General features: G+C 49.8%; 1 long non-coding RNA gene across 4 annotated transcripts; it reads right to left on the reverse strand.

The window, feature by feature from the left end:
- Positions 1-8,916: 8,916 nt before the first annotated feature.
- Positions 8,917-21,716, reverse strand: LOC102156024. 4 transcript variants are annotated; one of them, XR_005363018.1, is made up of 7 exons: positions 21,416-21,716; positions 20,785-21,312; positions 20,496-20,637; positions 17,768-17,856; positions 11,029-11,194; positions 10,294-10,485; positions 9,012-9,425 (listed from the first exon to the last, which is right to left on the reverse strand). It is a non-coding gene; the product is annotated as an uncharacterized LOC102156024 (long non-coding RNA). The 4 variants fall into 4 exon arrangements; XR_005363016.1 differs by having other exon boundaries at positions 8,917-10,485; positions 21,416-21,713; XR_005363017.1 differs by lacking the exons at positions 9,012-9,425; positions 10,294-10,485; positions 11,029-11,194 and adding an exon at positions 16,951-17,066 and having other exon boundaries at positions 21,416-21,710.
- Positions 21,717-22,449: the final 733 nt, after the last annotated feature.

The following is a 22,449-nucleotide window of genomic DNA, read 5'->3' on the forward strand; positions in this document are numbered from 1 at the left end:
GGCCCTTGATCCTACAACCACAAGGAAATGAATTCTGACTACAAGCAGAAGGAGATTGGAAGTAAATTCTTCCCCCAGGCAAGCCTCCAGATGAGACCATAGCCATGGCCAACATCTTAACTGTAGCTTTGTAAGACCCAGAACAGAGCACCGCACTAAACTGCACACAGACTCCTAACCCACAGAAGTTGTGAGATGAGTGTGGTTGTTTGAAGCCACGAGACTTGTGATCATTTGTTATACTGTGGTAGAACACTAGTGCACTCTTCTATGCATTTCCATACTGTAGTGGGGACCCCTTGGGTGCAAACAACAGATCCCAGCTCAAACTGGTATGAGCACCAAGGAAACCTGCAGGTTCGCCTAACTTCAGGCATGTTTAAACCCAGGTACACTGATGCTGCAAACTGGTATTGTTTTCCTTTCTTCTTAGTTGGCTTGGTTCATAGGCATCTACCACCCAAACAAAGATGACAACACTGCTTCGGTTTACATTACACCAGCTGGACAACCTCCATGGAAAAGAGTACTGCCTTGACCCCATAGGTCCAGCAAAAGCCCTGGGGTTCATGTCCATTGGCTCGGTTGGGCCAACTGAAGACATGTGCCCACCGATCCCTGGGGACAGTTGGATGTGGTTCATATATCCACATCCTAACTTCATGAACCAAGAGAAGGAGGGGTGAGTTCCAGAAGTACATAGAGGTGCTGCTAGTCGAAGCAGGTGGAATGATAAAAGTAAGCAGCCACCACAGGTACCTGAATATTTGTATATACACGTGTGTATGCAACTTGATAGGACACTTTGGTGACACAGTAGCATGTAACAATATTGTCACAAATACCTCCCATGCAACTTTTGCCGATGTTGCTGAAAATAAGCACCAAAAATGTCCAACTCACAGGTAAGTTGAAGAAATAATACAATGACTATCCACAGGCCATTCCCTGAGATTCCCTCACTGTTAGCACTGTGCCCCGCCTGTTTTCTCTTCTTGTTCTGAATGACCAAGTAAATGGCAGACCTCGTGACTCTTCATCCCGGAATATTTCAGCTGGAATCCAAGAAGAAAGTCTGTTTAACAATACCACTAGCACATCCAAGAAACTTGACATTGTGCAAGGATATTCCCTAATATCCACTTCCTGTTCACATTTTTCTTAGAGTCCAAAAAATGTTCTTTGTAAGCTGTTTTGTAAGTTTTTGTTTTCTGATCCAGGATCCGATCCAAGATTGTACTGAATTATGCCATATCTTCAATCCCTTTAAAACAGCTCTCTCCTCCTCCTCCTTTGTCCTTTGTGCATTGATATTTTGAAGAGTGAGGGCCTTCATACAATATGGACTTTTCTATTTCCTCATGGTCAGATTCAAGTGTAATATTTTGGAGAAGAATGCTCTACAGGTGGTGCTGGGTCATTCAGGAGGCACACAGGGTCGGTGGTGCTATATTTGATCTTTTGGTTAAAATGGTTCCTGCCAGATCTCTCCATCATAAAGGCATATTTTCCCCTTTTTTGTGAACATCTGTTTTGTGGGGTGATACCCTGAGACCATGGAAATGTCCCATTCCCCAGCAGTGGTTTTTAAATGCACCAACAATCCTGGCCTGAATTTTTATATTAGTAATTTCAAAATGGTGATTTTCCCAATCATCCTTTTTCTACCATTGCTAGCTGGCCTTTTTTCTTTCCTTCGGCTCCTCTTTTTTTAATTTGATTACTATGTATGTATGGATTCTTTTTGTTTTTAATTCAGTGTGTTAAAACTCATGCTCATCACTATAGCTGTTGATATTTAAATTGTCTCAGATTTGGTTTTCGGGAGCCCTTTAAGCCAGCTCCCACATCCCGACCACTGGTCCCCATTCATTTTGGAGCACTTCTTTGCTTTCTGGACACCAAAATATTCTGGTCTAACCTGGAACTTTGCCCTGCCTGGATCTGGAATCCGCTATTTCTGCAAAAGGCCCCCTAGTTATTTTCAATGGAGAATATTTGGGGAAAAAAATCTCAACATTAGGATCTTCCATAACAATGTTTTAAATTGCTAATCACCATTTTAAATTGCATTTAAATTTCTACTGGGTGGTTGAACTACAACTTAACTCTTCAGTTGTTTCTGGGTATTTTGGAGAGAAAGAATCCTTTCACCATTCAAAATAACACAGTGATGGAAATCTGTGTGTACGTATATAATATACACAAACTGAAAATGAGTGGCTGGGAATATATCCTAGAATGGAACTGCCAGGTAAAAGGGCAGACATGCTTTTCAGACTCTGCAAATTGCCTAATTGCCCTACAGAGAGATGGGGCCAGCTTACCCACCCACCAGAAGTGAATCCAGTTCCTTGTGCACTCTCACCAGCAGCAAGTGTGAGAATAAAAAAGAGAGATGGGGCACCTGGGTGGCTACTTAAGCATCTCACTCTTGGTTTCGGCTCAGGTCATGAGCTCAGGGTCCTAGGGTCAAGCCCCAAGTCAGACTCTGTGCATCAGCGCTGAGTTGGCTTGTCCCTCTCCCTCTGCTCTTCCTCCCTCCCCCCCTTTCTCTGTAATTAAAAAAAAAAAAAAAAAAAAAAAAAAACTTTAACAAAGAAAAAGAGCAGCTCTAGAAGAGCACGGTTGTCTCATTGGTTGAACATTCATTTCTTTGATTACTGGTCAGGTTGAGCATCACAAGGAAGAACATTTTTCGTGTTTATTATTTGAATGTGTTTTATAAAATCAGGTCATGTTAGCAGGAAGACTCAGCAAAGGAACCCCTCAGTGCATACTGTTGATGTTCTTGTCACATTGCAAAAGGCAGGGCAGGGAATCACGAATCACTGGGCCCAGTTTTTATGATCAAAGCAGCTTTGAAGGAGAAGCGACGAGCTCATGAGGTGTGGCCCTAGTTAGAGGAACATGTCCGAGGACACAGTGACAGCTCCCGGGCCCCAGGCCCCATGCGAAGGGTTCTATGTGTATATCATTTGGTTCTCATAACCACCCAACAGTTAGGCCCCGTTGGTGACCTTGCCAAGGTCGCAAGGCCACTGTAATGGAGCCGGGATTGGAACCAGGGAACCTGGGAGCCGAGGTGCAGGGCCACCCTGTTACCTTCCCGGCTGTGACACCGGGAGCACAAGGCCTCTCTGTTAGTTTCAAATACTTTTGCTTTTTGTGTTCTTAATGAAGGAACATGGGACTAAGATGAAATAACGCTTGGGAATTCTTTGGATAAAAAAGAAAAACACAAGTTCCAGGTTAGAATAAAAAATACGATCAAGGGGATCCCTGGGTGGCGCAGCGGTTTGGCGCCTGCCTTTGGCCCAGGGCGCGATCCTGGAGACCCGGGATCGAATCCCACATCGGGCTCCCGGTGCATGGAGCCTGCTTCTCCCTCTGCCTGTGTCTCTGCCTCTCTCTCTCACTGTGTGCCTATCATAAAAAAAAAAAAAAAAATATGATCAAGACCATTCCTCCAGCGAATCGCAGAAATGTATGAGTCTCAACCCAGACCTGGCTCTGCCAGTTGCCAGGCAAGTCACTGGGCCTCTCTGAACATCTGTCTTCTTGTCTGTGACATGGAGCCCCAGCTTCCATAGTGACCGCAGGGATCAGATGAGATGGGTGTGTGACCGTGTCTGGTTCTGCCCAGCATGCAGCCGGCACTGGATAAATGCAGGCTCCCTTCCTCAGTATCTCCGCCTGTTCACTGGGAAAACCCTGGAGGCTTGAAAGGGGGCCTTGGAACAGTTTTGTGAGGCCACCTGAATGGGCAGAGGGCATCTCTGCAAGCTCTGTTTCCCTGCTCATCCTGTGTGGATTGCTATTTCCTGCCAAGACTTAATTAAATCCTGGAGCAGCAAGCACAGATAATTAACAGTGAGGCTCGTTAGGCGTGACTTTGGTTAATGTCTATGACTGTGGAAGATTCTAGTCACAGGCAATTAGTATTAACGTGTAATTAGGATGCTCAGTTGGCAGGAAGTGGGTGAGCAGCTTGCCCATTTGGGCAGCAGATGGAGGTCTGGGGCTCCCTGGGCCTAATGTCAGCCAGACGGGGACAAGGGCCCTGGGAGGGGCTGTGGCCCGGCTGTCCCGTGGGCATGGAGGCCCCACGGCAGCTCGGACCCTGAGCAGCCCTGCCTTTAGTTGGCACCTTTAAGTTCAGGGGGTCAACATCAAAAGCCTGGATGGGGCATGTTTGAACCTTGAATTAAAATAAAATAGAAAAGCAGATTATCAAAAACTTTAGGTTGCACTTATTTAAAGTCTAAATAGGTGATACACTCAGGTGGTTCTACCTTCAAAATGCCTGAAAAGACAAACCGGAAGTCTTCCTCCGGCCCCTGCCTCCTGTCTGCCCAGATCCCACCTGTCTCCACCCAAGGGTAAGTAAGACAGGGAATCTGCTGACACTGGCTTCTGCGGGTCCTTTCCAGAAGTCCTGCTATGCACACTCATGCAAATCTAAGCATGCACTCTTTCTCCCACTTAAAAAAAACACACAAAAATTAACATATACATGCTGACCTTTGAACAATAGAAGTTTGAACGGTGTGGGGCCACTTATACGTGGATTTTTTTCAGTAAATACAGTACGGCAAATGTGTTTTCTCTTATGATTTTCTCAATAAGATTTTTTTCTCTAGCCTACCTTATTGTGAGAATACAGTATTTAGTACATGTAACATCCAAAATATGTGTTAATTGTTCATTATCAGTAAGGCTAAAATCACTCTAAAAATACAGTCTAATAATAAAATTTTTTTAACTCCCTCGTTATTTCGACTACTGCATGGAATCCCACTGGACAGATATGTCTTCATTTCTTTAGCCAGTCACCTGCTGGTGGACCCGTAGGTCACTTCCAATTTTCTGCTATTACCAACAAGGCCCAGTTGGGGGTGGGGATGGCTAAGGGGATGAGACCGCCCCAGGGGCTGTGCCTGTAGGGTGGTAGTAGTTGAGGGCCAGGTCAAATGCTTGGATGGCAGGAAGGAGAAAGAGAAAGCCCAGGGCCAACAAGGCCTCTAAACAGCCAAGGGCAGAGGTTGCATAGGTCACTTCTGCACCCGTTGCAACGGAGAACATGCGGAGGCCACAGTGGGCTGTGGGGAATGTATGTAGCTGGACACATGTCCAGGAAGAGGGGGGCACGGAACTGGGAAGAAAGCCAGCAGTCGGCCCCCAGGGAAATCTCCAGACCTGGATGTGCTGGACCAAAATGTAGCAACAGGAAAAGAATGAATTCTTGGTAAAGTGTGTCTGAGAGACAAACATCTCTTGAAGTCTGAACTCAAATGAAAGTCGTGACCTTTGGGAACCACAGACCACATGGTCCCTTTGGGATCCTAAAAGAAATTTAAAACAAAAACAGAAACAGAAAAGACCAAGTGTGGATGAGGATGTGGAGAAATCAGAATGCCTACTCTCGGTTGGTGGGAATGTAAAATGGTGTGACCACTATGGCAAACAGGATGGAGTTTGCTCCGAAAACTAAAAACATGGCCCAGCAATCCCACATCTAGGTATGTACCCAAGAAAGTTGAAAGCAGGGACTCGAACACATACGGTTCATATGCTCATGGCTGTGTATTCGTAGCAGCATTATTCACAACAGCTAAGAGGTGGAGTCCACCTAAACGTCCATCATCAAATGAACAGATAAAATATGGTGTGTTCACACCAGGGAAAATTATTCAGCCTTAAAAAGGAACAGCATGGATGAATCTTGAGGACATTAGGCTAAGTGAAATAACCCCGTCACAAAATGATAAATACTGCCTGATTCCGTTTATACGTGGTGTCTAAAGTCATCAAGTTCATAGAAACAGAAAGGAAAATGGTAGTTGCCCGGGGCTAGGGGAAGGGGGATTGGGGAGCTGTTGTTCAGTGGGTAGAGTTTTAGATTTGCAAGATGAAAAAGTTCTGGAGATTTTTCCAGAGATTTGAACATTTACTTTACATTATTGAACTGTATACTTAAAAATTGTTAAGATTGCAAATTTTATATGTTTTTTTTTAAAGATTTTATTTTTAAGTAATCTCTACACCTATCATAGGGCTCGAACTTACCACCTTGATTTCAGGAGCCACGTGCTCTACCGACTGAGCCAGGTGCCCCAAATTCTGTTTTTTTTTTTTTTTTTTTAAATCACAATTAAACATGCACTAAAAAAAAAGAAGGAAATGTCTAGGATATCTTTAAGATATTCAGGCTCTCTGACCTAGCTAGAAACTCCCCTTCTTAGCAAGTGGGGGGGAAACCTACACACTATTTAAGCACCAACAGTTCAAGATAGGTTTATCAACATCAGCATGAAATGGAAAACAACTGCAGGGTTTAGAAACAGAGGCGTGGTTAAGAAATTGTAACACCCCCAGTTGATGGCAAATACTGTAGATGCTTCACACAATGCACGAGAAAAGATGCTTGTAGACAATTTACAACATGAAGAGAGCTAAGATTAATTATAATAATTATTAAATTAAATATTAATTCAATTATAATGATTATTAGATTCAATATTATTTATTATAATTAATGGGGGGAAAGAGGAATAAAAATGGTATATACCAGGCTATGTCCAACCCGAGGATGTAGACACACACACACACACACACACACCAGCGGAACGCTAACGCAGGCACAGGATTACAGGTGATGGTTTTTCTTCCTTTTCTCTCATTTTTTTCCTCATTTGCAGAAGTCAGCATGTAAACTTTTTTTTAATCATGAAACACTCCTCATTTGGAGATAAACAAGCTGTGGTACATCCAGACAACCAAATAGTATTCAGGGCTAAAAAAGAAACGAGCTGCCGTGCCACCACATTCAGAGGGCCTGTAAACATGCATGCTAAGTGACCTGAGCCACGCTGAGAGAGTTACACGCTGTAGGACCCCAGGTGTGTGCCATTCTTGAAAAGGCAAAATTACAGGGACAGTGAAAAGATTCCTGGTGCCGGGTCTTAGGCGAGAAGGGTGACCATGTGGAGCACAGTCAAGGTTTAGGGCAGCGAAACTCTTATCCATGATACATAATGGAGGCTGCAGGGCCTTCTTCATTTGTCCAAACACAGGACATGTGCGAGCCACGGGAATGATTGACCAGCAGACACCAGCCCTTTGCAAGGGGCGGTCACTGTTTCATGGGCACAGAGTCTCAGTGTGGGAGGTGGATGGTGCTGATAGTCATACACAGTGTGAAAGGTCCTTTGTGCGGACACCCGGGGCTCAGTGGTTGAGCAGCTACCATCGGCTCAGGGTGTGATCCTGGGATCCTGGGATCGAGTCCCACATCGGGCTCCCCGCATGGAGCCTGCTTCTCCCTCTGCCTGTGTCTCTGCCTCTCTCTGTGTGTCTCTCAGGAATAACTAAACAAAATCTTTTTTTAAAGAAGTCCTTGTGCTTCGCTGCACACTTAAAAATGGTTAAAATAGTAAATTCTATGTGATGTGTATTTTATTACAACTACAAGAAAAACTGTAGGCTTCAGGTACAAACAACGTCACAAAACTGGCTCATGGATTGCACCTAATGCACCACACGTGAGATGTCACCAGGGGAAACTGGGAGAAGTGGAGGTGGGAGCTTGTGGGAACTCCCTGTACTCTCTGCTCAATTCTCTAGATTAAAATGGCTCCAAAGAATGAAATCTTAATTTTTAAAGAGCCTCATTTTGCTTTTCACGAAAAATAAGGCCTGGGATTTGTCAACACCCATCTTGTGAGGAGCAAACCACAGACTATGTGTCTTCCCAGCAGGTCTGGGCAGGCTCTTGTGCTGGGCACAGGTCAGCTAAGACTCATTCCTTGGTTCATAGAGTGGCCTTCATCACTCAGCTGGGACACTCCACTTCCTCAAGGGACACTCACAGGACAGGGGGCACTTGTGGGTCTTGCTTTCCAAGGGGCAGGTCCATCAGGTGGGGTGAGAGCAGGGCTCCGGAGGGTTCCTGGCTGTCAGGCATGGGCTATAGGCACAGATGCAATGAAAGCATGGGCCCCTGGGCTTCGGATCCCAGCCTCAGGAGCGGGACAACAGTCTGGAGTGGCTCCGGGCCCCGGGCCCCGGGGTCTGTGGCATGCGACGGGGGGCGCTGGCTGTGTAGATCTTGGCTGGGCCCTACATGCACCCTTACCTGCTCAGCGGGCAGAAACCACAGGCCACCGAGAGGTCCAATGACTTGCGTCTGGTCACAGCCCCCCCACCTGGGTGCAATCAGGCTCTGGGAATACGGGTGCTTGTGAGCTTTGGCTGGAGTATTTTCCGTAACTTGACCCCTTTTCCAGAGAGATCCTGTATCCAGCGGCCGTGAGGTCAAGACGACTTTTTTCTTGTTTGCATTTACTGTTTTAAATAATTGCACTTACGGTTTGAAATAATTCACAATAGTCTTTAAATCATTGCATTTATACTTTTAAATAATTTTCTGGAAAACTGATCACTGTTTGATGTAGAACACTCAGACCAAATACATAGAAGAAAATTAAGATCGCTTATATTGACACTGCCTAGAAGTACTGTTATGGACATTTTGAAGTCAGCCTCTGGCCCCTCACTGCTCTTTTTTTTTTTTTTTAATGAAAAAGAAAATTTTCTTCCCTTGTTCTATTTATTTATTATTTATTTTTATATTATTTTTTTATTGGAGTTCGATTTGCCAACATATAGCATAACACCCAGTGCTCATCCCATCAAGTGCCCCCCTCAGTGCCCGTCACCCAGTCATCCCAACCCCCCGCCCACCTCCCCTTCCACAGGCTCCCCTCCGAGCAGAGAGCTCTGTGCAAGGCCCCATCCCAGGACCCTGGGATCATGACCTGAGCCGAAGGTAGATGCTTAACCAGGTGAGCCACCCAGGTGCCCCTAAAAAAGCTTTCTGAGATACAGGCTTCCCCTGCTATCTGAAAGTGGGGCAAGGCTATGCAACCTTTGGTAAGCTGCGATGGTGTAAAGCAGAGAAGTAATTACCACTAATTCTTTTCTTTTGTTTATTTCTTTATTTTTAGAGGATGGAATGGGAGGGGCAGAGGGACAGAGAGAGAGAGAGAGGATCTTAAGCAGGTTCTATGCCCAGAGCAGAGTCCAACACAGGGCCCAATCTCATGACCCTGAGACCATGACCTGAGCCAAAATCAAGAGTCAGATGCTTGACTGATGGAGCCATCCGGGCACTCCACCATTAATTTATACGGAAACTTTTTTTAGCATTCCCAGACCCAAAAAATAACCTCTCTCAGGTTTTTTTGACACCTTAGGACACATCTTGCTAACGATGCTCAAAGTAAATCAGGATGGAGCCTCGGTGCTCGCAGACACAGGTCAGAGCCAGCAGCCTGATGCTGAGATGATGAGTAGAGTCTGGGGCAGGAGCATGGCGGAGGGGCCCCTCTTACTGCTCAGGTGGGGATGCCCCCAGAGTAGCTCTGTGGGCAGCAAAACAAATGCTAAACGCTATTTTTGCTTTTCCCCATTTTTTGTTAAAGTGCAAATCCTCCTCAGCTTTCTGTTGGTTAGCAAAAAACAAGTACAAGTGGTGCGATGCGGACTTTCAAAAAGCAGGGCATACCTACAAGTTCAAATTCACAGAGACTGTAAGAATGTGCAAGAGCCCCTCCTCTGCCAGGCGTGGTTAACATTTCCCCCATGTGCCCCCCTCCTACCTCCCTTTTCTGAACAATTTGAGAGTAAGTTGCTGGCGTTGTGACCTGTTTACCCCCCAAGTGTGTCAGTGTATTTCCTAACAACCTCTGCGTAACCACGCGAGCATAAAAAATCAGCAATCGGGGTGCCTGGGGGCGGAGCTCAAGTCAATTAAAGGACTGATTCTTGATTTCAGCTCAAGTCATGGCCTCAGGGTCCTGAGATCCACTTCCTCAGGCTCTGCACTCAGGGCAGAGTCCGCTTGAGATTCTCTCCCTCTCCCTCTGCCCCTCTCACCTATACACTCTCCCTCTCTAAAATAAATAAATATCTCTTTTTTTAAAAATCAGCAATGTAACCCTGCTATTATACTACTATTTTCAGGGACTCCCGGGTGGCTCAGTGGTTGAGGCCATGACCCTGGGGTCCTGGGATGGAGTCTCGCATCGGGCTCCCGACAGGGAGTCTGCTTTTCCCTCTGCCTGTGTCTCTGCCTCTCTCTGTGTCTCTCATGAATAAATAAATAAAGTCTTTTAAAAAATCATTACTATTTTCTAAGTCATATTCAAAATTTACCAATTATCTCTGTAATGTCCTCTAGAGTAGTGTCCCCCCCCCCACCCTCCGGGACCCAAATGCAGGATCACATACTCTGCTTTGCTAGATTGACAGGCTCAAATGATATCCTGTTGTGATTTTCATTCCTTTGATTTCTGGCAAAGCCGAATGTGTCTCCTCATGTGCGCTGTTCACTGGTGTATCGCATCTTGTGCACCAACATGCTGCTGCCTCATCTCCTGTGCCCCTTTGGGTGTCCGTCTCTCGTGGATTTAGAGAAGCACTCTAGGGAACAGACATGATCTTTCACAAACAGACTCTGGCCTGGAAAAAGGGGTGACCTGCTGCCCCCATCCCCTACCAGGGCCCTGTCCCCGATCAGCCTCTTGGCCAGATTTTTGATATAGCACAGTTGTCTGATCCAAGCAACGACACCCCATCCATCCCTTCAAACTCTGGGGAGGACAAACATGATTCCTGTTTGAGTTTGGGTTTGACATTTCCTGTGGGATCTGACCCTCCGCCAGCCCCAGGTCTGTGTGGGAGAGGCCACCTGCTGAGTGTCAGTGGCCCCCAGGGCGGCTGTTGATCACTATCAGCTCCAGTGGGTTCCTGCATCTGACCAGGCTGTGTCCCAGGAACCAGGGATGGGCGTGTGCACAGTGGAAAGGGCGTGCTGCTGGGCTGGACCCAGACTGGGCTTCTCGCTCTGACCTCACGGGCCCCTTAGTGCAGCCAAGACTGCTTCCACACTAGAAACACAGCAAACACTGAGCCTCACAGCCACTGGGACACCCACAGGGAAGCCACAGCCACCGCGACACTTACTGCTTGTGTCGTTTGTGTGTGCGTTTTATCCACATGTCCTCACTCTTTTGTGCACTCGTGGAAAGGAAACCATAAGAAAAAGAAACTTCTTCAATATTCAGGGTCTGACTCTGAATCGCCTTTTTTTTTTTCCCTTTTTTCGGTGTCTCTTGGGTCTTGATTTTTCCTAATGAGGGGAAATTTAAATATATAAAGTTAGAGGAGATAGGATAATGAATCCCGGGGGGGGGGGGTTAGGGTCCTTTCTGGGATCCTGCCACCCTCCCAGGTTGGCACAGAGCAGACTTCAGATACCCCGCAGTTTCCTCTGTGAACAGGTGGGTTTGTGTTGGCGAAAGATGAGGTCCCTTTGCTTTTCACATCATCCTAACATCACACCTAAAACATAACAGTGATTCCTTAGTATCATGAAAATGCCTATTTGATGTTTAAATGCTCTTTATTTTTGTAGTTGGTTTGTTCAAATCAGGACACAAAGCAGGCTGATGCTTGGCATTGGGTAGATATGCCTTCAAGTCTCTATATTTCGCCTCCCTCTTTTTCCCCCTCGCAATTCATTTGTGGAAGAAACTGGGTCATTTGTCCTGCAGAGGTTCTGCGTTTTGCATCTGATTGCATTTCTGTACCGTCACCCTGGGCCCCTCCGTCCCCTGTATTTCCCGCAAACTGTGGTCAGACCTAGAGATGTTCTGACAGACGGAGACAGGCCACATCCAAGATGTTTCTCAGTCACCGAGAGTCTCCTTTAAAGAGGGTTTGGAAAGGGCTAGAAATGATTATAGAGGTTGGGACAATACAGCCCCAACCCTGTTCTTGACCTGCCCCCGGGGAAGCAGTTCGGGGAGGCTCAGGCCTCTCTGGGGAGCCAGGAGCCAGACCTAGGGTCTCAGGCCTCCTCCGCCCTGCGGTGCTGACGCTGGAGTTGGGTAACAAGGCCTCTGGGAGGCAGCTGTGGGCCGCAGTGAGGAGCTCGGCCCTCCCTCCAACCCGGGAACTGAAGGTAGCTGGTTCCCAGGTTCCCGGACACCCCGCGCGCCCCCTGCAGCCTCCACTAGACCCTGCACAGGGCGCCCAGGGTGGGGACCGGGAAGCTGGCCCCATTGGAAGATCTCCGCTGGTGGTTGGATGCACCTGCGTCCTGGTCACGTGCCCAGGTTTGTCCCAGGGCCCCCAGGGAATGCTGGCTCCTTTCTCTGATGGCTCCAGCGGCAGCTGCAGCAAGTCTCCCGCCTGCTCAGAGGGGCCTGGAGGTCCCGGTGCAAGTCCTGCTCTGCCGCCACCCACCTCAGGCAAGCTCCTTCTGGGGGGCCAGGCACGTGCTCCTAAGTCCCCAGCCTGCCTCGTATCTGCACTGGAAACCAGCAAGTGGCCGTCCCTCTCGGAGCCCCCTCCCCGCAGAACCCGGTAGGCGGTCCGGGCGCCACAGGGTTAAGGGAGGCAATGCTCTCAGCCCAGATCCCAGGCACAGTAAACACCCAGGACTGCTCTGATTTGTAAAGACAAGGTCAGCCTGGGGAACTGTGTTGTCCCTCTGAGGTCTGAGAGATTTAAGGAGAAATCTTCATCAAATAAATCTATAAACACGGCTCCGTGTAAACAAATCAGTTGCTCTCAGAAATGACTTATGAGTGTACTTTTATGGCAAAAGGAATTTAGCAGATGAGATTAAGCTGAGGATCTGGACATGGGGAGATCATCTCCGGCCACTGGGACGGGCCCAGTGTAATCACAAGGGTCCTTATAAGGGGAAGAGGAAGGCGAAGCGAGGCAGAGAGAGAAAAACGATGTGAAAATGCCAATTGGAATGACACAGCCAAGAGCCGAGGAACCCAGGCAGCCTCTGGAAGCTGGGGAAGGAGAGGGATGCTCCCCTCAAGCCTGGCTGCTCTGGGAACACGGCTGCTGCCCTGCAGACACCTCGGTTTTAGACCAGTGGGACTCCCCAGTACTCCTGATGGCCAGAGGGGCCAGGTCCATTTGTGTTGATGGAAACCGGGACTTTGGGGCAATTTGTCACAGCAGCAATAGAGTAGGAGGGGGGTGAGGGGCAGAGAAAGAGGCCGACTCCCCGTGAGCCTGGAGCCTGATGTGGGGCTGGATCCCACGACCCCGGAATCATGACCTGAGGGAAAGGCAGATGCTCAACTGACTGGTCACTTTAATTCATGAGCTTTATCCTTGATACAGAGACAGAGATCACTTCATTTTAATCTTGATTTTCACAGCACTTCCTCCAGTGTCCATCATAAATGTAATACAAGCATAGAAATTGAGATACTTACTCTGTTGTGTTAAGGCAATCTTCTTATATTTTTAATTTTTAGAGTTTCTAAAATAAAAGTTTGAATGTCATTGAAGGCTTTTGGAGTATCTCCTGAAGCAACTGTACGCTGTTTCTTGCATGATTTATATAATACTTGTTCCACTTTGTTGATAGATTTCCATCATTGGGATAAATCCCACTTGGCTATGTCGTATTACTCTCTTAATATACAATTAAAGCCTCAACTACTAGAAACGTAGACATTTGGGGCGCCCAGGTGGCTCAGTGGGTTAAGCGTCTGCCTTCGGCTGTGCTCAGCCAGTTCCTTTTTCGGTCATTGGTTCACTCAGGTTTTCAATTCCTTGAATGGAAAGAGTTACACTTGGAGACCTGAATTTGGGTTTTATCACTTGCTGGCCATGTTTGTTCATTCACTCATTCACCCTTTCATTTGCTCCACAACTGCCCGTTACCACGAACTAATGCCAAGCACTGTGCTGAGCACTGAAGATAAAATGGTGGACAAGACAGCATTCCTGTCTTCGAGGTCCTCACATCCTCTAGGAAGAGACACCACAAACCAACAAAGAAACAAGAAAATGTTCAGGGGTTTAAGTACCTCCCCCAGGGGCTGGGGACTCCTGGCCACTGACTGAAGTGCAGGAATCCAGATACCCAGATTCCCTACTTGGAATCAAAGAAAACTCTAAGCTGTGATTTACTCTCCAGGACTAGGCAGTGGGGTGGGGAGGGGGGGTCAGACTAGACATCATGCACTTTACTTGGCATGTCCCCTTTGCCTGTCCTGCTTCCCTGCCTCCCTGCCCTCTTGCTTCCCTATGCCAGCGCTTCCTTAAGCAATCACTCACCCACATCTCCCCACTCAGGGTTCAGCTTTACAAGAATCTGACCTAGGACAACCTCTAGGAGGCAATAATCTTGAAGCCGAACCTAAAAGGTGAGAAGGGGCCAGTTATGGGAAGAGCTGGGAAGGCCTGGGCAAGGCGCTGGACTTGGGGGTAGAGGTAAGAAGAGCATATGCAAAGGACCTGACTTGCTAAATTTGAAAGTGCATATTTTGTTTGGGAAATGGTGAGTGAGTCCATCAGGTCAGAGGGAAGACAAGGCAGGGTTGGACACTGAAGGGTTTTGAATGTTGGACCAACATCCTTAGATTCTATTTATTTGTGGGTGGCAAGGAAGGGTTCTGTGCAGGAGAGAGGCAGGTGAGGGCTGAACCCTATGCTGTGGACAGAGGAGCTGAACTCCAGGGTCAGTCCGACGGGAAGGCAGATTCCGTGCCTCCCTGGTCGCTGACACTTCTCCACCATTGGAAGCTCCAGGGAGGGGCTCAAGCCAGAGCTGCGCTGGGTGATGGGAGCCACTGGGGTCTCCAGCAGCGGGGAGATTTGGCCGGATTTGTTCTTTAGAAAGACCTGTCAGGCAGCAATGTGTCGAAGTAGAGGACATCAAGATCGAGGCTCGTAGGGGCGGGTGGCAGTCATCCGGGCACAAAGTTATGTGGGTCTGAACCCAGCGGCCACGGGGTGGGGAGGGAGCCAGTCACAGATCAGAAGATAAAACAGAAAAGACTCAGGAGGCTGAGGACTATAATGGGAAAAATTTTAATTAACACAAGCAATCTGCGAAGCTACGGTGATGAAGAAATGATTCAAGCTTGGGACTTGGACCCAGGTGAGGGAGCTCACCTCTCTGGGCATCCGCAGGACGAGGCAGGTCTGTGCCCAGGGGCCCTTGGTGGGAGACAGGAGGAGCAGCCCCGCATTCCCACTGTCTCTGCTCGTCAAGACGAAAGGGCTGCCCCAGGAGGGCTCTGGAACCACTGTCCAGCAGACGTTCTACAGTGTGTGTCGCCCCACAGCCCCAGAAGCTGAGGGCATGGAGGCCCTGAGTCTGAAGAAGTGCGCTCTGCAAGCAAGCAGAGCATGGAAGGCAAAGGCGTTCAGTGGTTTCTGAATGGCTGCAACTCTGTTGCATTCGCCACTTAACCAAATTGCTTTCTGTTGCTTGATGGGATGCAATTGCAAGGAGATAAAGGGGCTTACTGTGAAAAGCTTGGCTGGCCTGTGTGACTAATGAATTATCTGTTCCCCTCTCTGTGGAGCCTCCTCCCTGTGGGCACCCAGCCCGCAGTCCCATCCCCTGACCCTGCCCTGGCAGAGGTCACTGGCGCCACAGGTCACCATGAAGATGGCCAGCATAGCATCCTGACTGCATGGGGTCTTGGCCCTGGCATGTCCCCCCTTAGCACTTTCTCCCCATGGCTGATGATGGTCAGGCCAGTCATGGGGGTGGTGAAAAGAATACTCCCTCAAAGCTTGGGTGCTGGGGCTAGCTCCCCCACTGACCAGGGACAGACCTCCAGTGAGACGCTAATTCACAGACAGAGCTCCAGATCTTAAGTACTGACACACACCGAGCTCTACTGGGTGCTTTCTCACAATCCCTGTGCTCCCCCTTCCTGCTGTCAGCAGCTCCAGGAGGGGAGATGGCTTGTTGATCTCGGTGTCCCCAGCGCCAAACCCAGGGGCTGGCACAGGCCATAACTTTGTGCCTGGATGACTGCCGCCCGCCCCTACGACAGACCCTCAAGAGATGATCTGTATGAAGTGATGGATGAATGGAAGGATGAACAGTGGGTAAAAGATTGGATTTGGATAAATGATTTCCGAAATGGATGAATAAAAGTATAGAGGAGAAGCAGATGCAGAGAAGGATAGACAAGCTGGCAGGTGGAAAAAATAAAGGAAAAATGGATACAGAATGAAAGGATGGGTGGCTAATGGAGAGAAGTATGAGTGATGGTTGGTTGGAAGGATGGATGGAGGGAAGAATGTATAGATAGACAGAGGAAGGATAAATGGACGGAAGGATGAGTGATGGTTGCAAAGATGGGTGGACGGATGTATGTATGGATAGAGGGATGGAAGGATGAAAGGATTGAAAGACGGATGGATGGCCTGCTGACTTTGCTCCTCACAGGGAGGTACAGTCTGAGAGGTTAGCCCAAACTGTTTTGTCCAAAGCCATCCAACATGAGCCTAGAAGTGACCTGGATTTCCAAAGCATAGGTACAAGAGGTACCTCTTGTCTTCACCTGTAACATAATGAGATAGACTAGCTGATCTCGAAGGTCGTCACTCTAGTTCCTGCCCCCTGGGGTGTCAATTCTTTCTTTCTTTTTTTTTTTTTAGAAAGAGGCAGAGCATGTGTGCTCACACAGGTGTGGGGTGTGGGGTGTGGGAGGGGCAGAGGGAGAGGGAGGAAGAATCTTTAGCAGGCTCCACACCCAGAGCTCCAGTCGGGGGTCAGTCTCACAACCCTGGTATCATGACATGAGCTGAAATCAAGTCAGATGCTGACTGACTGAGCCCCCTAGGCGCCCCTGGGATCCTAATTCTTAGGAGTCGGGGGGAAATGACAATTATCACTACCTATAGTTTAGAGAACGCTCACAAACATCATTTCACATGATCATGCTGGACTGGGGTGAGACTGATGAGCTCTCTGCACTTCTGCTTCCTCATATTCAATCACATTTATAGGGAGCCTCCTGTGTGCTGAGTCCAGTTCCTGGTACCAAAGATGCAGAACGGGAAAAAACTCCAAAGCTTTACCCTCATGAGGCCAAAAAAAAAAAAATTTTTTTTTGACGATTAACATCTTTATTGCTCTGGGTGCAGGGGCAAATGCTCAGGAGCTCTTGGTGGGGCAGGCCCGCTTCCTCTTCACCATCACAGGTGAAGCCAAAATTCTAACAGCGGGAGAAGACAATATATAAACAGTAAGTTATGGAGTGTACAGCTGTGTAAGTGCTGCGGAGAACTTGAGCAGGGAGGGGGCAGGGAGGGGGCAGGGAGGGCTGCCAGTGGGGCTGGAACTTTGGTTCTAAGGGTGACCAGGAATGACCTCCTGTGATATTTGAGTCTAGACTTAAAAAGGTGAAGGAACGAGTGCGATGGGTATCTGGGAGGCTTGTGTTCCAGGCAGAGGGAACTGTATGTGCACATTCTGTGATTTGGGAGCGAACCTGGCATTTTTGGGGAGCTGGGTGGGGACATGAAGGAAAGTCTAGAGGAAGAGATCAGAGAAGGAATGGGTTTGGGGCTCAGGGGTGGAGAAGAGGCATGGTTTGTGTCCAGGAGGTGTTGGAAGCCACGGGCCTGCACGAGGACACCCAGAGGGACGCAGAGTGTGAGGCTGAGAGGGAGCCCGGTGGACACCAGCCTGGACAGAGGGCGAGAAAGAGCAGCGATGACTGGAGGTGGCCCTGCTGCCCCCGCCCTGCTCCAGCTGCTCTCAGCCTGATGCCCAGGCTCCAGGGGTGTCTCCCTCCTTCACAGGGAACTGGCACCACCTCCCGCTCCCCCTAGAACCTAGGAGGCATCACGGGGGTCCCCTCCTCGGCATCCAGCTTGGCCGACACACCCCTAGAGACCAGAGAGGGGCGCTCACCACTTGGGAGGAGAAGCGTGGGCCTCCCTCTTTCCTCCTGCCGTCCCGCTGGGCCCCAGCCGGGCCCTGGGCACCAGAGTTGGAATCGTCTGTTTGAAAACGAAATGACACCCGTGTTTTTGCATGTTGAAAAAGTCACACACGCTTGTTTTATTTTTTCAATCAAAGAATACAGAAAGGTAAAGAGAAAATTAAAATTGCTTACGATCCAATTCACCAGAGAAAATCACCGTATCCACTTTGCTGTGTATCCATCCAGAATGTTTTCACCCACAGGCACCTGTCTGTGCCCTCCCCCCCACTTTTTTTTTGTTCAGTAAAAAAGGGCAACACACCACACGCCGTCCTGGAACCAGCTGGCTATTTTCCCCCTATTAATTGTGAGAATGTTTCCCTGTCGGCACCGAGATCCCCGTCACTTTTTTATTAGCTGAAGAATATTCTGCGGTGAGGAGGGGCCTTCCTGTGATCGCAGGCCTCTGACAGACACTGAGGTTCAGCGGCGCAAAACACTTTCCTTACTAGAAATGATGCTCTGTGTACATCCGTATTCATAAATCTCTGAGCAATAAAACTGGACTATTTGAACTTGTGGGTTAATAGAGCCCCCTGGCTTACGTCACGAAGGAAATTGATTTTTATTTTCAAAGTCAAGGTGACGAAATGAACAATGGTTGCCAGGCAACCTGTGGGGGGGGATGGGGTGTAACCCAGAGCCCCTCAGGCCCTGAGTCCAGGTCGTGAGCACCATTCAACACCCTGCTGTCTCCAAAGACCCCAGGACAAGCAACAACGCCCCCCAACAAGACAGAGCCCCCCTCACTGCCCCGGCTTCATCCAGCGCAGCCTCCTGCCCTGACTGCCCAGAGCAGTGGAAGCAAGGACTCATCCACCCCCCCGGTTCCCTTCCAAAGCCACTGCAGGTGGTGAGGAAGCATTCGCAGGGAAGGTCCCGGGCCAGGCTATGATGGGCAGAGCTGCAGAAATGCGCAGAGTAGCCCACGTCCTGGCCGCAGGTGAATCTCACACATTCTTTTTTCTTTTTCTTTAGATTTTTATTTATTTATTCATGAGAGACACACACACAGAGAGAGAGGTGCAGACATAGACAGAGGGAGAAGCAGGCTCCCTGCGGGGAGCCCGATGCGGGACTCGATCCCAGGACCCCGGGGTCACGCCCTGGGCTGAAGGCAGATGCTCAACCCCTGAGCTACTCAGGGGCCCCACACTCACGCATTCTTGAGCAAATTCTTAGAAATCTGGGAGTGTTACCCTGTAGAGTTTATCTACTGTGTGTACAGGACCCGCTTCCACTGGTGCTAGGGTATCAAGAGGGCAGGTATGTGGAAGACCAGAGCCTCTGAGAGGCGAGAGGAATTTGCAAAGGACCCTACAGTGCCCTCCGCCACCCCACAGCCTGGCATAGCTTCCAGGGGGAGGGGCTTGTCTTCCACCAGGAGGAGCCCTTGGAGGATTTTGAGCAGGAGACAAACAGGAAAAAAAAATTCTGTAATCTCGTGCCTCCCTCCACAAAGTAGGATTGTTGATGGGCCGGAGTCCTGACACCCACTGGGAGGAGGGGCTCGAGGGCCTGCTTGGGCTCCGGTGGGTCGTTGGAAAGAGTGGCTGAGCCAGGAGCCTGCAGGAATGCAGTGGGCAGCACGTGGTGCGATGGGGCCCTGGGTGTGCGCAGGGGGGAGGGAAGCCCTCCTCTGACTCCCATGCTGCCTCCCTGCCATGTAGGATTCGAACTCCCTGTGCTGCTTCTCAGGAACATAAGCTCAACAACCACCTGTACAAGGACGTCTCCCCAGTGTCCGGCATGTGCTGGGACCTTCACATGCACCTTCTCACGTCACTACGCATGGGCACTGTGACAGCCCCCATTTCACCGATGCAGTATCAGAATATGCAGTCCTCCTGACAAGAACATTTGTCCACCAGGTCAAAGCTAAGATCTGAACCTGCCTGCTCCAGTCCCCGTTCCCTCCGACACCACTTTTTAAAAAATGAGACTTATTTACAACAGCCCAGTCTTGCACCTTTGCTGGTAGGAGTAGCTAACTTTGGCCCCTGTCCCATCTCATGCGACTCCAGCCCCACCTCTCTGGTCTGACACTTGTCATCACTCACAACACCTCGACCAGAGAAGAAAATCAAAGACCCCACCACAGTTACAGTAACCCTCCCACATGGGCATCACCACGTCCTCCGCACTCAAGCATGCAGGATGAACACACAAGCTCATCTCTGAGGCCTGGTGGCCAGAGGTCGTCTCTCCTCTGGGTCCTGCGGACCCTCTCTAGGCAGACCTCCGCCCCCCGCCAGCAGTAGGAAAGGTGGTGTCCCTTCCCTCTGGACAAGGTGACTCATGCAGAGCAGGATGGGTGAACCTTTCTCTCCTGGATGCCAGGGCTGCTAGGAAGGTGCCTGAGGCAGAGCCACAGGTGGCCCGGTTCTGCACCCTTCGCAATAGCCCCTTAAATCCTTGCCTCCCGGCACTCACAGCTTTGTGCAGTCCTCCCTGTGCTACGTAGGAAAACCCCGGGGGCACCTGGGTGGCTCAGTGGTTGAGTGTCTGCCTTCTGCTCAGGGCCTGATCCTGGGTCCAGGATCGAGTCCCACGTCAGGTTCCCAGCTTCTCCCTCTGCCTGTGTCTCTGTCTCTCTGTGTGTGTCTCTCACGAATAAATAAATAAAATCTTAAAAAAAAAAAAAAAAAGACTGACCTTGGTGGTCAATAGGCTACTGCAGAAGTGACAGTGAGTGATTTCTGAGGTCAGGTCCTGGCAGGTCAGGTCTCCTTCTGGCATGGTGTTGGGTCGTTCTCTCTGGGGGATGCCAGCTCCTGCATCAGGAGGACACTCTGCCCTACGGAGGAACCCGTGGGATAAGGAGCTGAGGCCTTTTGCCAAAACAGCCAGCACAGTGTTCCTCTGGTGGGGGTGAGCCACCCTGGGGGACTATCCACCCCATTTGAGCCCTTGGAGGAGGCTGCAGCCCCGGCCCACATCTTACCTGCAGCCTCACAAGGGGGCCTGAGCCAAAACCATGTGCTACAGACATTCAGAATTCCTCCCCTCGGGAGCTGAGAGACAACAGACATTTCTGATTGCTTGAAGGCTCTACATTTCAGCATGATTAGGTACACACGGATTAGACCCAGGAAAACTAGGGTAGCTTGAGGACTACGAGTGCCTGAGTGATTCTGGAAGAATCTTTAAGACAAACAAAGCTCACATTATGATCCAAGATTGATGCCTGAGAGACCTGAGCCTTAGGGAATGTGTTAGAATTGTTGTCTTCGAAACACAGAAACTCAGGAGCAAACAAGCAAGTTCAGCAGGGCCTTGGCCCTAATTGGGTCATGTGACCTGGAAGCTGGTGTGCGTCCTGTAGTAGTTGGGTTCATAGAGCTCCGGGTGCCCAAAGCTGCAGGATCATGAGTTGGGGGTGGGCTGGGGACAGGAGCCGAGGGTCAGCAGGACCCGGTGTCCACGTCCTCTGGACTCTGAGTAGGAAGCAGTGCTGGTGCCAGAGACGAACCTGCAGGTCATGAGGCAGAGGGGCCCGACCTCACCTGTCGTCCCCCAGACCTCAGCCTCCCCAAGCTTCCAACTTCCACGTGTCCCACCTTCAGCACCCATACCTTGTGAGCACTGCTCCAGCCCCTCTGGGCGTCTCCACCTGCTCTGGGGCCACTGGCCCTTCCTCCCAGTGGCCGACACCGCCCTAGTGTACCTCAGGCCTCCTGATTGCAGGCGGTCCACCTGAGGCTGAGTCCTTCTGTCCCCCCGCCCCCACTCGGCTTCAAGCCGCTACCCTTCCCAGTGATCTGCCTGCTGCGGGTCTTTCCTCCTCTGCCCCTTCTGTCTCCCCAGCACCCAACACCCCGCCTCCTCCTGCTTCTGCTCCATGCTGGGCTGGGCTGTGCCTCCAATGGAAATGGAATTTCCCAATCTCTGCCCGTGGAACTCCCCTTTGTTCTTTAGATCTCTGCTCACGTGTCACCTCCTCCGTGAAGTCCTCCTGGACTCTCCAGAGCTAATAAGTCCCACCTCAGTGCTTTGCTGAACCTTCTGAATCCTGGTTTGCAGAGCAGCTATAAATATAGTCTCCCGAGTGGGAAACGGATCCCAGTCTCACCACTCACCAGCTGCAGGGTCTTCGGCCAAGCAGAGTCTCACTCTCTGCCTCTGCAAAATGCAGACAATTCTTCCCTCAGTGCTGGTGGGTTAGGGTCCGATGAGATGGAGTTTGTGGACATGACAAGTTCCATCCTGACTCGGGATCCGTCTTACAGACCAGCTCTCTAAAGTCGCTTGGCAGGGGACAGCCTGGGCAGGGGCAGAGGGGGGCCAGTGGCCTGGGAAACAGCCTGGCGATGGGAAAAAACAGTCGACAGAGGGAGAGAAACTCAGGCTGTGGGGGGTGAGGCCGCACAGACCGGGAGGCAGGGGAGGCAGGAGACTGGTGGAGCAGACGCAGACCCAGGCTACACTCCATCCCAGTAACTCACTTAATCTTTGCAGCAAGAGGTGAGTGTTAGTGGCAGCGTTTTTACACATTTAGAAAGTAGAATTCAGGAAGGGTCGGGGGGTGAGGGGAGGCCGGGGCAGGCTCTGGCACCCCGGTTCTGTGAGGGTCCAGCTGGAGGGTCCGGGCATGGGGCCAGGAGGGGAG

The sequence above is a fragment of the Canis lupus genome, chromosome 8 (genome assembly GCF_011100685.1).
Source record: "Canis lupus familiaris isolate Mischka breed German Shepherd chromosome 8, alternate assembly UU_Cfam_GSD_1.0, whole genome shotgun sequence".
In the NCBI taxonomy this organism is placed as follows: domain Eukaryota; kingdom Metazoa; phylum Chordata; class Mammalia; order Carnivora; family Canidae; genus Canis; species Canis lupus.